This window comes from Dromaius novaehollandiae, chromosome 1, assembly GCF_036370855.1.
Source record: "Dromaius novaehollandiae isolate bDroNov1 chromosome 1, bDroNov1.hap1, whole genome shotgun sequence".
Classification (NCBI taxonomy): domain Eukaryota; kingdom Metazoa; phylum Chordata; class Aves; order Casuariiformes; family Dromaiidae; genus Dromaius; species Dromaius novaehollandiae.
In genome coordinates this window covers 198,818,880-198,834,588 of record NC_088098.1, presented here as the reverse complement: position 1 = coordinate 198,834,588, position 15,709 = coordinate 198,818,880, and the positions used below count along the sequence as shown (strand labels likewise).

Here is a 15,709-nt window from a genome sequence, read left to right as displayed (position 1 = left end):
GTGCAAATGGAGCTTCAGGAAAGCAGATTACTGAATAAGGCAAAGGAAGAGAATAAAGGCTCAGCACAAACAGAAATATCAGGTTCAATTTCTGGTGCTGAAAATGATAAAAATCTGGGGGAAAGGCCTTCTGCTAGTAGTCCCTGCCCAGGTGAACTGGACAGGGGTGACAAGGTGATCACAGTGATAGCTCATGCTGAGTAGCTGGACTGCAAAGCCTTTAGGGGTTCCTAAAAGCAGAAGAAATCCATCTGAGCTGGAGGGAACAGCCCTATTCACAGCGGTGCTGGAGAATAAACCTCTGTGCTCAGGCCCAGCTTTGCTGATGATCCTCCCCATCCTTACCCTTTTCCTCTGTGGTTGATCTGTTGGGGTGGTTTCAGGTCCCTGTCCCACAGCTGATAGCCTCCACTTGAGCTGATATTCAGTGCTACAATTCAACATGGACTGTAAAGCCACAGAGAAAGCCATCGTGCTGTCACTGATATCTGAGCTGGCCCAAAACCTTTGTTCCCAGAGGCTCTGGGGCTCTGCAAGGTGTCTAGCACACCTCCGCAAAACATGTTACCTGTGCATGAAGGCTGCCCTTTGTAGCCACCTCTGCATCGTCGCCAGCAAACCCTTCTGCTCTCTCCTGCACATGAAGTTGCGTGGCTGGACCTGGTGCTGGCTCTGCTGGCTGACATTCTGGCTAAACTTCCCCTTTGCCCGTTCCTGGTTGCACTATTTCCCAAGCATCATAAGATTTCGTTTTAACCCCCTGCTGACCCTCACCAGGACAGTTTTCCTGAGAGCAGGAGACAGAAGTCCCATTCTCACACCCCGCAGCGATGCCTGTGCCCGACGAGGTCCTGTCTCCAGGCAGGGCTCTGCAGGGCCGTGGCGGCCGGCTGCTCAGCAGTGTCCACGCTTGCTGGAGCTCCTCTCCCTAAGCCCCTCTCCAGCACCCTCCTTAAAAATGCACATAACTCTGTGCATGTAATTAGTACATAGTGTTTGAAGCCTAATTACACTAGATGTTCTGGTTTATCCAGCACTGCTCATCTGTTGTGTGAAAAACAACTTAAGAATCCCAGCCCGACTTCTGTGGGAATCTGTCTCGTTTGAAGTGGGAAGATGAGAGTCATGGCTCAGTCAGCCCAGCGCTGGCTTTTCTGCCTCTCTCAGGGTGCTGGGTGTCAGCAGAGGTGGAAGACGGGCTCCTGCTGTGTGAACATGGCTGGAGCGCTTGATGTCCCATGGTGCAGTCCTCAGCCAGTGATAATTCTTGTCTGAGACATGCAAGTAAGCTGTATCAGAGTTGCTGTGCTGTTTCCTTCTTTTCCTTCCTTTCCCTTTGCATTTTCTTCCTTTTAAATTTTCTTCTTGACCTTGAGCATTTTCTTTTACTACAGATACCAGCTACTTCTTTTGTTCAGGAAAACGGTTGATATTGACCTATTGCTGGAAAAAAAAACATATAGCCTTTGTAAATAAGCTATGAGCCTATGGAAATCATTTTCAATGGAAATCATGTTGTGTGGTACCATAAGCTATTTTAAATCTGGTGAGAAATGCATAAAATCCAAAATGCAAATGAAAGGAAGATGACCTTGGTGACCATGTCTCTCTCACGGCTTGTCTTATATTAATGACGTATAAAATGTATACAAGCCTCTTGAATAGAGAGGCATAAATATTTATTCTACGTACTCTTCTTTAGAGAATTGGGAGTAAGTATATGTGCCATTTTAAACAGCACTAAAAAAGCTTTACAAAACTCCATCCCTAATATCTATTCTGTTGAATGAAGGAATATGTTAAAAAATATGTGGGGTCTCTATAATATATGGAAGACAGAAGAAATATCTTTAACATATATTACAGGCATAAACTAACCCTAAGATACACCAATAACTTAGATTAAGCATTAGCTGTTTGAACGTGTTATTGACAGTTTTGGCGGGACAAAGAGTAAAATAGATCTGAGAGTCAGCCAACGTCTTGGCAAGAACTGGAAGAAGATGCTCCCACTTTCCCACTTGGGAAAGCCTGAACCAGCAATAGACTGAAAAATAAACGATAGTGTGGCCAGTGCAGGCATCAGGCTGAAGGTTCAAGGAAATTGCTCTCTATTTTGGATATATATATTTTGGCCCTTAACATGACCAAGGAACAAACATTTCCTGCCCTGCTATCAGTGCAGTTAGCAGGACTTGGGTTATCTGAAGCAAGATATAGTGATAATCAATCAGGTTAGCCAAATGCAACGAGTTACTGACAAAGAAGTAATATAATGATGGTGTAAGCAAACCTTGCACCACTGAGAGACATATTACAGCAACCTGGCCTAGGAAAAGAAAACTGCAGGATAAAACTTTATCTTTCTGGTGCATTAACCACTGACGGCTGTCAGTGGGTGGTAAAAGGAGCGGGAGTGAATGCCATCCCATGTGTCCCATGCAGCTACTCAGCAGAAAATAGACAGTGCTACTGTGCAACAGGAGCCTGCCAGCAGAAACCCGAGGGTGCCTTAACTTGCTGCGCTGAGCATTTGGCACAGGAGGCCCTGACACACTCTGTCCTGAAGAGCTGACAGTGTAAACACAGAAGTAGCTGCATGGTGACATCAGATTAGTGTGACATTATGTTAACATGTCATGTAAGCTCCAAGTTTTGTTTACATGGCTTGTGTGAACTCTCCTGTTTTCTCAAAGAAAGGACCGAGTTTAATATAGTCTGCAGTGAAGCCTCTGCATGCATGCACACAAACAGAAAGTGCATGTATCATATTTTGAGGATTTAAAAAGCCTGTATAGTATGTAGGATTAACCCATATGTTGCATATGTATATCAATACACACACACACCTCTGTATGTGTTACAGGCAAGGCAGAATACGGGGCAAAATGAGATGTTTCCAGGTAAAGCAGAGCTGTCTTCTAAGGCCCTTCAATCTGGACACGACCTTGAGTTATCTGTTTTTTATGTAAATCTCTGTATTTGTATACGTGTGTGCACACAAATGCATATGTGTAGACATATGTACGGCTATATTTGAAAAGTCATATGAAAATAGGATATCACCGTATAAAACTGTAGCATACAGCAATGTGTCCATTTTTCTTGTTTTTTTTTATTGGTGAAAAAGGCACACTTTCAATATGCATTTCTCTGTTTTCTAATAAGACGCAAGAGACACATTATACAGTCTATTGTGCACTTCAAAAAGACCCTGAAGAATCTCAGTCTTGCATTACAGAATTCAGCAATAATCTGTGCTTGAATCCCTGAAGTTTAAAAGGTTGAAAAATGGAGGTGGAGATGCCATGAATGCTTTCAGAAGCATCATATTTATGTATGAAGCATCATATTTATGTATGACAGCAGGAACCATATGAATCCCCTAAGTATTCGCCACACCCTGAATCGGAAGAGAAGAAAGACAAGACTGCCAGAAAAGTCAAAGAGAAGAGAAAAAGGTTGCTGGAATGACAGTGAAATGCTTTCACTTGACCATTTCAAAGAAAGACTTTGAGTCTGACTGGAAAAGGTCTCAAAATTCATACCCCACCGCTTCAGTTCTACTGTTCATTGTCACACCTGCAAAATAAAGTGCAGCTCACCATGACAAGTGCTGTGAGAATTAACTTGTAGGAGTTTTGTTCTGTAGAAAGTTAAACAGTCCCATAGGGTACTTGCTAGGGGTTCAGTACTCCTAGGGTATGATATACTCAGACCTTTGAAAAGCAGTGTCACACTGACTGCCAGGTTTTCAATGAAGTTTATACTTGAAACACAGATCAATATACCTATTGCTAGTTCCAACAATAAGCAGTACTTCTGTAGCAGGATGCTCTGGCTGTCAATCTGATAGATACAGTTATATCATTGAAATAATACCTTGGCTTTCTCCAGCTTTGGCTTCCTAATAAGAGAAAAAGGAAGGATGAGGATTATGAGTTATAACAAGAGTTAGAGAATTCTGTGGTACCTATTGTCATTTGTCTTGCTTTAATCAAATAATTTTAGGGAATCATGCCATGTTCCTGCTAGATGACCTAAAAGTTTCTCCAATGTCAATGATTCAGCAGTGGTTCTATGAAAAATATTGCTTTGATGCTAATCCATTAGGAAGGAGTCAGTCCACTTGCATATGGAGTTTAAATTCTCTCTCACAAAAAATATGCAGCTGATCTTTTATTATCTTAGAATATGCAGGAATTTGGCACCTCTAGAAGCAGATAATTTATTTAACTGCCTAAAATAGGATTTAGAGAACTTAACAGGAAGCCTTATTTGGAGATATGAGCCTCAGTCCACATTCTGCACCAAGGGCAGCTAAGCCTTCTGGTTCAAGGTGGTTATAGGAAAGGAGATAGATCATACTCAAGCTCTCATTCTCAGTTATGCTTCACCAGCATTGGAAGAACAAACTGTGATTAGTGGAAATTCTTATGAGGTCTTAAAAGGTCCAGAAGTCTTCATTATCCACTCTTTCATCCCAGCTTGGTCTTTTACATTGAAAACTTATCTATCCATCCCAATAAGCATGTATTAAGGCATTTTATCCTAAGGAGACCAACTGCTTTCCATATTGTGGTGTGTGACCTTTTTGTCCTATGTCTTATGCAGTAAGCCATCATCACAGATTATTCTTTGAGAATTGGATTTCTTCTGGAGAAATATAACTGTGCTTCAGATAAGTCTGTTTCTGGTGGCTGTGGTGGCTCGAAATATGGAGAGAGGTCTATAGCAGATTAACTGTCTGTAAATGTAAAGGAGGGAGAGAGGTAGGGAATACAGAAAGTTAAAAGAGACCAGACATCCCATGAGGGTGCAAGTGGAGAGCAAGGTGGGATAGAGACTGCACTGAACTGAACTGGGCAAGGGGAACATGGGGCTGGAAAGGTCCTTCTGATTCCCTAGGTACAGGGAGCAACCACATCATGTAGTCCCATTCATAAATTTAGTAAGTTCCGCCATAAAATTGTTTCCTTAGTATGTAAGTAAAATAGTCTCAGTCTGACAGCTATAACCATAGAAACAAGCACACAGGAATTTTCCACTCTCTTTCCTTTTGTTTGTGTGTGTCTGAATAACATGGCCTAATGTAGCTCTGATCTTTTTCAGGCCTCTGTTATGCTTCATACATAACATTAACAAATATAAAGGATCATGATCAGAAAGGAGTCGTGATGCACTGATGGCATTCTCAGTGCTACACTTTTCATCATCTGTACCAGGAACCTTGGGAGCGTGCCGCTGGCTACAGCATGCAAAGGCTGTCTCTGTGTTTTGTCTGCTCTAAAAGACCACACTCACAAGTCTAAAATATTGTATGTCTAAATGCCCTGTGAAGAGCTAGTTGGCTGGGCTTTTCATTTGCTTTCGCAGCTGCACAGTTCTGGCACACAGCTCACGGAGAGGCTTGGAGCTGTGGCTGAGAAATCCTGAATGGACTGTAAGAATGGGGAATTTCAATTTGCAGCCACGGAAAAGTATCAGTCTCTCCATGGTGACCCTCCTATGCATTGACCCCCTGCATTGGATTATGTTGTTTTTGCTATTGAACTGCCACTACTGGAAGATTTGAGAGCTGGTTTATAGAGTGCAGTATTTAATCCCTGCTTTGGTTTAATATTTGTCAATGTCATGCTGCAGTGCTGGGCTGCAGAACTCAGGGACTATTTGCAGTTTACTGAAATACTTCTGGGTTTGTAACCACAGCAAAAATCTTTTCTTTCAGATATGGTCAATATAAATCTACTGGCAACAGAAAACTCAGTTGTTTGACATGAAGAATGCTTCCCCTCCAACATAATTGAACTGCTCCGAAATACCTTTCTTGAAATCTTGACACTTGCTTTATTCTTTATCACATTATAGACATTTTGTGTACTTTTGAAGCATACAGAATTAAAAGCTACAGTTTTGTGAGAAAGTGTGGTTCAGTGGTTAGCACGTTAGCCTGGAAGTCAGGGGAAATGGGGATAATTCTCATGAGTCTGTAGGTCTGTATGCCTGCCTACAGCCTCAAGTAAGCTGGCTCTTTCCCTGATCCTTGTTTTCTGTTGTAATTAGAATGACTATGATGGTTCTCCCTCATTGAGCTTGGAGGCCCAAGAGAAGCATGGTAACAACTGTGACTATTTTCATGCTTTTAAAAAATATGAAACTTTTTGATTAACTCCTTTGAATTTGATGCAAAACTTTAGGTTTTGACGGTCAGTTTAATAGTGTCAAGAACTGCTGAGTAAGTCTCGGCCTTGAATGAAGGTCAAGAAAGCACTCATTACTCTGAAATCTTTCTGTGTGAACTAGACCTACAATTTTGCACAGTGTATTTTTGGTGTGCTTCTTTTTTCTTTTTCTTTTCTTAATGTAGCAACAATAAAAATAGCAAGTCTTCTGGGGTTACCTCCATATTCTCTCTGGTAACAACTAGAACATAGTGACAATATTGGAAGCTTGAGGCCTTGAATATCCCACTGGCATAATGCTGGGGCCCTTCCAAAGCTGACAGAAGTCAATAGGAGTTTCTCCATTGACTTCAGTGGGCTCTGGATTGCATAGACCATGTAAGTCTCATTTCACTGTATATTTATGAATAAACTAGCAATTAAGAGTTGGCTTTATAAAGAATGCACATTAAGCATGTGGCCAAGGACTTATTGGATACAAAAACACCCTTGCAAAAAAATGGAAGCTTTTTCAAAAGATCCAGACAAGTGACCAGGGCAAATGAGAATATGTTTTTGCAGGTATGTTAGCTCTGATTTCATCCAAAACAGTAACAGATTTTCAAAAAGTTATGGCCAAAGCATTGATAATAGCAACAAACCAAAGCATTCTGCCTTGTAATGATACAGGCTTTCTGTTGTCTTCTATCTGGGGCTCTAGAGTCTGTGGGGTGGAATAGGTTAAAAATGTGGCAGTCTCATCCTCCTCATCCTGAAAATGATTAGCACACTGTATGCATGACCTTCAGCTTGAAGCTACAAAAGGGACATTCAAGATTAGACCATGAGAGGCGAACAGTCTGGAGATTTTTTGGATCATTTTCTGGGCAATTAAGTCTACAATCTGCCCAGGAATAATTATAGCTTGTTCAGTCATTTTTTTGCTGTGCTGGGCTTACCTTGTCAACACTTTCCAGGCACACCTGTGATGTGAGAGGAAGCAGAGCTGGAGATTAACTGCTCTTCCTTTGGTCTGGAGCAAAACATTGCAGCCCCCTGGCTTCCTCTATATCTTTTTCTGCCCTAAAGCGAGAGTTTCAGAAAACCATGCTGTTCCCTGCTGTCCTTTGTGAATGACCTGGGATCCTCAGAGCTGCTTGCTCACTGCTCCCGCTTCTCTCTCTTCAAATGACCTTGGAACCTGATCTTTCTTCCTGCCATTTCCCCATCCTCCATGAACCTGCATCTCTGCCTTCTCACCTCTTCCACATACAGGTCAGATATAGATTTGTCCCATTCCCAGATTTTGTCAGGCCCTGAAAGCATCCAAGTCAGGTTTAACAAGAAACTATTTCTAGGGCAGTAGGATAATTGAGGGACAACTACCCCCTTCAGTGCTTCAAGCCTATGGTTCAGGGACACAAGATGAGGTTTGTCTCATGTTTAAGGCAGGATAGCAGTTCATGTGTTTTGAGAGAATGGGAGGCCTCTTGGCACTGTACTATTTCCTCCTGTCTTGAACGTGGTTAGACTAAATCACAGGGCGTAGAGAACGAAATGCCAGCTGTGCTGCAGTACTGCACAACAGGAACGGCATCCACAGCTGCAGTGCTTGGTTTTGGTGACAACATGAGTAGTATTGACACAAGCAGATTTTGACTTGTTATTCTAGGAATAGCCCTGCCCTGGTGATGTACTCTTGGACACAGCTCTATTTCCAGAGAACTGAATTTGGACAGGAAAGTCCAGTGACAGCTAAAATGCTCCTGGATAGGTCAGATCCCAAAAGACCTGGTTATTTAAAGATTGACCTTCAGAGTCTCACATCAGAGTCTGCACTATGTTTGAATAACACTTTTGTACAGGAGGTATGATAAATCCCTTTCCTCTGGATCTGTGCCTCATTAGCTATATGCGGTTTTATTGTTGACCCTAGTGGCTTTCATATAGATGAAGAAGACTGAAAAATGAGAAAAATGAGGAGGCTAACACGGAGATACTCCCAGCATCTTACTGGGGGGAGGGGAAGAAAGGATTTTCTTCTTCAGTGTAGAAAGTTTTGGTACATGATTTCCAGCCCCCAGGAAAAGACCAGCCTGCTATGGCAAAAATACAGCTTTAGCCCCTGTGTTACAGGTGATATGAAGTTTCTCCCAAAGGAGGGAACTGTGCACAAACAGCAGCACTCCACAAGCAGAGCGAGAGGTATGTGTGTGGTATGAAGGGCTGCTGTCCAGTTTACTCATATTTGTGAGAGCTCAGGACAGCAGTTGTCCTTTGTATTACAGCTGCAGCTGAACTGTTGTTGGAAATGGCTTCAGCGAACATTTCTGGGACAGCACATAGGCTGAATATCAGTCCTTCTGGATAGTATAACACTTCTGGATTGTGTAACGCTCCGTTCTGAGAGAATCTCAGGAATCTATTATATTTTGGATATCTGGGAATGTACTTTTTTTTTGAAAGACAGAAGATTACAGTCTCTTTACAGTTTAAATTAACTGAAGCTTTTCATCCTGCTAGTGGGAATGACTTGGATACTTACAAACAACATTAAAATTCAGAGATTCAGAACCAGATGATTGACATTTGATGGCCCTAGATCATATGGGACCTATTCTTGGGTCAATGGGATTTATTTTGGAGCATATGACAGAAGAGTTTAGCTGTCCTTCTGGATGTGTCTCTGATTCTTCCCAGATTTCCTCAGCTATAGGAAGCAAATACAGAAGTTGACCCCAGGCTGTCAAGGGGCTCAGGGGGAGACCCATCCCTGCTGTAAATGGGGGAAGGGGAAGTGCGGCCACATAGGGCAGATGTGTCACCCAGCTCATGGTGTCCTCCCTGAAATCAGCATTAATGGAGCTGGGAGAAAGGGAGGACCTTTGGTCTCCTACCTACAGTTATGCTGTCTTTGACCTCAGCCCCACTCTCAGTAATATTTTGCCCCGTTCTTTTCCCTGCAGGATGCTGGGGCACAGCACAGTGGGGTGACTCGTGGTTACTGATGGCAGAGACAAATTGGTGTTTACCTTCCAAGGTGGAAAAAGGAGAGTGAACAGTTTTGCCACAGAATTTACCAGATCTTGGCTGATGAAGACGATGTAAGACAGCAACTTTACCTTTTCAGGAGCTCAACTTCCATTACTGAATTGTTTTGCCAGTGCTGTGGCACATGTTAACCCCATTGCTATGGTCTAACATACACATTTACATTAGTACCTCTGCTTCCAGTGGGCTAACTGGAATGCTGCTCAGAGCTGCCTCCCTGGCTAGATCAGTGAAGGCCAGATATAAGTCCTTTGAGGATATTAATGTTTTGCTAAATCACTTAGCTTCAATTAACAACACCTCTTTCAGTATTGAATGCATGGCTGATAAACTGCACATCTGTCAGGTCTCTGTTGCTTCACTAGGGAGTCAGAACTAGTTCACATAAAACAATCCAAATGAAAAAACCCCAAAGAGCTCTCCCCATTCCTCTCTACACTCCTCTTTCCTCCAGTCCTTCCAAATGGAGGAATTCTGTAATTTAAGGAAAAAACCCTCAAAAGCTAAAATTTTCTTCTGTATGAGAAAGGTAATGATGATCCTTTCAGAGACCCAGTTCCTGAATTTAGGCTTGCTCTTCATAGTTTGGGTAACAGTAACAGCTAGAGGCATCCCCCCATGGATTGAACCCCATATGTGCAAGTGCATCATTAGGGGCTGTAGAGAGACTGCTGTCAGTATGGATGGCAGAACACTTGTATACACATTGCAGGTGAGGGATGGTCATGCATGAAGTCTTTAATAGAGTTGGGAGCTGAGTGTTAGCCCTATGCCTCCAGATAGCAATATTGTTATTTGGTATATTTAAGCTCCTTTGTGGTCTACACAAGAGAGTGATCTCAAGTCCCCTCTCAGCCCCAGTTCCCTTTCTCTGCCATGAGAGAACTTGATTTCTTTTTTTTTTTTTTTTTATGTTAGAAGTCAATAAGTCAGGTAGCTGCACAGCAAGCAGCTTGCCAACCTCTGCACTCAGGATTTTACAGCAGGCTGCTGAGGTAGTGACATCTGTGTGCTTGGCGTGAGCACAAGGTGAGGGCTATGAGACTGTGAATCCTGCTGGGATATTGCTGGAAGACTGGCTCCTTCTGCACTGGGTGGGGAGGGAGAAACTTGACATAACTGCATCCATACTGCTGGTGATATGCACAGCCTGCGGCAAAGCCTTCTCTCTTCCCTGCCTGTTTCTTTTGCCAAAGAACTAGTTAGTTACTGCACATTGGAGTCTGGGAACAGGCTATCGTATATGCAGTGCAAGCAATTGAAAGATCAGTGCTTTTCAGCAAAATAGAGGATAAGCTGAACGGAGAGCATGTTTGCCTTCACTAACACTCTTCTTCTCCCTGAAGAGAAAATGTATATTAAATTATATTACATTATATTTGTATATTTAAACCCATCAGATTAAATGCCCTACAGATCTGGATTAAACCCTCCTCAGAGAGGCAGACTTAAGGGAACCCTTTTAGCTACCACTTTGTCTGTCCTCTAATTAATTTCAAGAGTTTAGAATTTCCTGTTTTTCTTATGATTAACCTGAAAACTGTCAGGACTTTTTCTAGGAAGCAAAACACACTCATGGCAGAATTGCCAGGAGCTCATGAGGGTTGCAAAACCCTCTTTCTCTATATCAGGCAGAGCAGGGACACACACCAAGTCCAGTGCATTAGGCTGTGAACAGAGCAGTCTCTCTGAAAAAGAATTCCTTCCTAAGGTTCACAGACTCTTCTGCAGAAAACTTTTGTTGAACATGGCAAGATAGTATGGAAAATTTTGGTTATAACAAATCATCTTTTCCCAAAGTTTCATGGAAAAATTCCTAAGCTGCTCTATATTAGGTATTAAGCCCACTCTGGTCAGGGGTGCAGTTTTACCAACAAAAGAAGTAATATCTGCAAAGAAAGTATTGTCTGCAGTCTGTTGGATTAGTGACAATATCTATGCAAAACATTACTGGAGTCTCTGGCAAAAGAACAGGCACAATTTATTGGCTATATGATTCAGGTTAGGGCAAGATGAATAGGGACGATGGTCTAGTGAGTAGGTTACCGTCTTAGTATGTAACAGAACAGGGCTCAACTCTTGGCTTAACTTCAGACTTTTCTGTTACTTTGGGGAAGATACTTAAATCTTTTCTGTGTCTCAGTTCTCTATCTGTTAAAAGGGGATAATAGTACTTTCCTCCATTTACAGGGATGCAGCAAAAGTAAATCCACTGATGACTGCAAAGCCTTGAGGTCCTGCAGGGAGGAGGGTCTAGAGAGGCAGATGTTCAGTTCTGTATCTTCCAGTAAAGAAAACAGAATATAGGAAATATTTGCTAAGGATATATTGCAAGATTATTTTCCCCTCTCCCTTATATGATATGTAGAGAGATATTTCTCTCCTCTTTCTTGCCTCTAATCCTCTTGTCTCCATTAAGCGCAAATAATCTTCAGTACTTTCCTTCCTTCCCTTGCAGGCACAGACAGACATGTAGCAAAGCAGATGATGTCTAAATCATGCAAAGTTCTCTCCTGTTCCTTCAGATCTGATCTGATGGCTTTCTGACACTGAAGTAATCTGTAGTTTTATGTTTGATTTCATAGTGCTGTATATGAGGATTTGGTATTTCACCTTAGCTCTCCAGTTTCTACAAAACAGTCTATAAGATCTGCATGGTGTGGGAGAGGGAGTGTTTCTGGCAATTTTTGTCCTTTCCAGCAGTTACTTTGTGTGCAGTTAGGCTGATGGATTTGCTATCACATTAGTCAAAACTTTTCTCTGCTAAGGATTTGCACATTTGTTTTCATGTAGAAAAGCAAACAAAAATCACTCATTTCTGCCATCTAAACACTCTACTTACCAACTTTTGGAGTACAGTTTCCTTTGAAACTTAGTTTAAAGAAGTTGATGAGATCTATATGTAGACAAATGAGATCCAGCTAAATAGAATTCCTTTTTCTTCCCTCTGAAAAACCAATCTGCTTTTCAGCTAAATTCTCTCATTGCAAATTGCTTATATTTTACTTAACAGTGGGTTTCATTTCACTTAACTGTAGTCACTGAGTATCCAGACCCTCTCTGTTGAAAGTCAGACACATCGTTGCTTGTGACAGACAGAATACATCGCACTCTGAAGGTGTTTATTGCTCGCCTGTGATCATAGAAGAAACCCAAATGACTAATTTAGGCTGGTTACCTAACTTTTAGACAAAGTTAGGGAAATCAATCCCCATAGTTACAGTCTATATGTGCAGCAATACTGCCTACTTTCAAATCTTTATTGTGTTATAATCTTTGAGTCTTTAGACTTGGTTTACAATAGGCTTCCCAAAATTCAGGAAACTAAATCTCCTAGGGTTTTTTTCAACTCTAGGACCCTGACGTAGAGGACTAAGGTACTTCCTGAGGAACAGATTTGACTTCATTCGGGTAGGTGTGCCGCTGACATGGTCTGGCCTCAAGTATTATATGCTACACTGATTTCTGTTACATGCTATCTTTTCAGGAGAAAAAGCTCCACGATAAATGATAATCAGCTTCCAAACTCATCTTTTAGGTGGAGCCAGGTGATATTTTCTTGCCTAGCTAGGACCAGTCATCCTCCCCTGGCCTCCCCAGGATTAGCAAAATCTGAAGGGGGATCCTGCAGCCCCTCCATACGGCAGGCCGTGTTAGTGGTGACTCACCCTGGCCGTGCTGTACAGGGTTTGTCCACGTGACACTGGGTGGAATGGCTGCACAGGCTGATGAGGGATGGCTGAGCTACTGCTTTACCCCTCTTCTCATTCCCCTTGTTAATGAATGGAAATTTGAGCTGGGATTTCTCACCATTTTTTTGCAATGGAAGTGGGAGAGAGTTTCAGAGACTGGCATTTCCTTATCCCAGCCTCCCGGTGCTGGTTTCACGGATAGGGTGAGCAGGCTGCAAGGCTTGCACAAATCCTTCACTAACCCTCAGGGCCAGATCCTAACAAAAACTCATAAAGGCATCTTGATCTTCTAAACTGGCTGCAGTCTGAAATGGAAATAAGAGTCATGGGAGAAAAGAAGACTGTATGAGATGGTGAGTTTTGCTGCTTTTGGAGATAAGATTTAAACTGATATGTGGGATGGGGTAAAAAACATGGTATTCTCTTCGTTTTGTTCTGTTTCAGCATTTGTAAGGCTCCAGTCACCATGGCATTAGGCATGAAAGATACCTTGTGTCAGCAGGATATGCATCAAAGGAGTCCTTTTCTAATGGATAAACCTGATATCAAAGAATTGAAGAAACTGAACCAAAATTTACAGGTGTCCTGTGCTTTGATCATTAATTAAAATGTGACTTATACTCACAGTGTCCCTATTAGAGGACTTGACACAACAAAGCATCTGAGGTATCTGACTGTTTCTTGTAATGCTGTGAAAGACAGGTGTTCATTCCTGGGAAAGCTTTGAAGCTAAAAATAAAATAAAAGAAAATTCAAATTAAAGGATATTTCCAGGTACAGTGTAATCATCTTAATACTTACATTTGAGGGGGTTTTGTGTTTGTGTTAAACACTGACAGAACTCCTGGCTGGAAAGGAATGCAGACAATGAGGTAAAGTAAAGCCTGGTAAGTCATTTGAGATCAATCGTCAGAGAATGCGTCTCAGCCATGTCATTATCAGATTAATAGCTGAGTTCCAATTTAAGCTGGAATTATTTGGATAGCAGAAATCAAAAGGAAAGTTTTCACAAACAATTTGCCTTAAAGCAAAATAAAAGTATTAGAGATAGGATTTTTGCAATTTTCACCACACCCCTTGAAATTCCATGCAGACTGGATTGCTTCATTGGCAAACCATGAGAGCCAACCCCTGGAACCCTTGGTTATTCCAGCCTGAAGTATAATGTGGATCAGGCCATCTGATCTCCCCTATGTTCCCAGCAGTCAGCCCATACACTAGAAACCCAGCCTATTGGTGTTAACGGGCCATATGGCAGCCACATGTGTTGATGATCCAGGGAAGCTAGCTTCAGTTAGAGATTTGAGGAAGTCTTCTTACAACAGGTCATTTGGCAAGATAGCTATCTTTCCACTTTTATCTCTGCTTTGCTCTCTATGGCAAGCTTTTTAAAAGTCTCTCAGCCTTGCCGTTTTCTTTTGCCTCCTACTCACCTTGCTTTCTATTGCTTCAGCTTCTTCTCTTATTTATCTTTCATTATCTTGTAACTTAATATTTAAGTTTATCTCTTGTTTGAAATAGCATTGAACATGTCTGGGGTTGAATCAGCTTTTAATGGCAACTTACATGTAGGGGATGGAAAGTGCCAAAACAATCCCTCTGCCCTACCAAATATTTAGCAACTTCTTAAGCACTAAATGTATTTTATCTTCCCCTCTCCTGCTGTGACTGTGAGTTTCATTATCATTTCATAAATGTATTATACTATGTGAGTGATTTACCATCTGATCTTTATAATATATGCTCTCCCTCCCTCCCAACTGCATGTAGGAATTTCACTGCAAAATCATTGGCTTCTTCTGAGGCATCACACTGTGCTGTGACCCTGAGATGGTACCAGTTCCTAGTGAGTGCTGTGTAGTGTCTAGTGCCATGGCTGAGCATCCTCACAGTGGCCATCCCCAAAGTCCTGGCTTCCCAGAGGGACCGAGGTATCAGGGGAGAGGACCTTCCAGCTGTCAGTCCCTCCATAATCTACCAGAACCACAGATGTTAATGTCAACCTGTTGTTAGACATGTGCCCCGCAGATGTACAATAACTGAGTATCTTCTACTACTCTGCAGAGGTACTGTTCACTTTTCCTGCATTGGGACAGTGGCATCGTGGGGGGAAGTCAGCACTGAACCAGGTCTTCTCTCGTCTGTCTTAGACAAAGACCCCCTTGGTTTTATTGCTTCCAGTCCTGCAGGCCAGCTCCCCATTTGGTTTAAATCTTCACAGCTCCTTTGGCTTTAATTTATGCCATCTGAAAAGCTAGCCCACTCATATCATACCATATAACAATTAAATCAAGGATATAAAGAATAAGTTTAGTAGTGTTCTGTTGTAAGAAATGCATTTTAGAATATGTTCATTCGACTAATTTTTGTAATTCAGGTCTACCATGGTTATATGAGGCCTCCCGGGCTAAAAAGGATGAAGATCCATGAGCTGTATGGGTAAAAGAATAGCATGCAAAAGACATTACAGATGCTTTTGCCAAACTTTCTGCAAGGATGACTCTGCTAAGTCCTGTGCCACTATGAGTGGGATCTAACTCATTGCACTCCATTTTGTAATGACTACAGCACAACTACTGCTGTCCAGCATTCCCACTGGAGACCTGACAGCTCCCTTACCCACCAGGGAGCATTCCTCATCAGTGCCTGGGTTATGATTTAGGAAAATAAATGAATTCAGAATACGAGGCATTCTGGTTTTTGCCCGATGTATGAGAACACAACTATTTATAATACTTTTAATATCATATACTGTAAAATGACATCTCTGGCCTTGTCATTGTCCTTGATGTTGCACTTATAGGT

The 15,709-nt window shown here is 42.0% G+C and overlaps 1 long non-coding RNA gene across 1 annotated transcript in view; it reads left to right on the top strand.

Moving 5' to 3' along the window:
* Positions 1 to 1,168: 1,168 nt before the first annotated feature.
* Positions 1,169 to 15,709, top strand: part of LOC135330395 (uncharacterized) — a 79,773-nt gene continuing 65,232 nt past the window's right edge. Inside the window, exon 1 of the long non-coding RNA XR_010392449.1 lies at positions 1,169 to 1,284. This is a non-coding gene — a long non-coding RNA (uncharacterized LOC135330395). The remainder of the gene's footprint in view (positions 1,285 to 15,709) is intronic.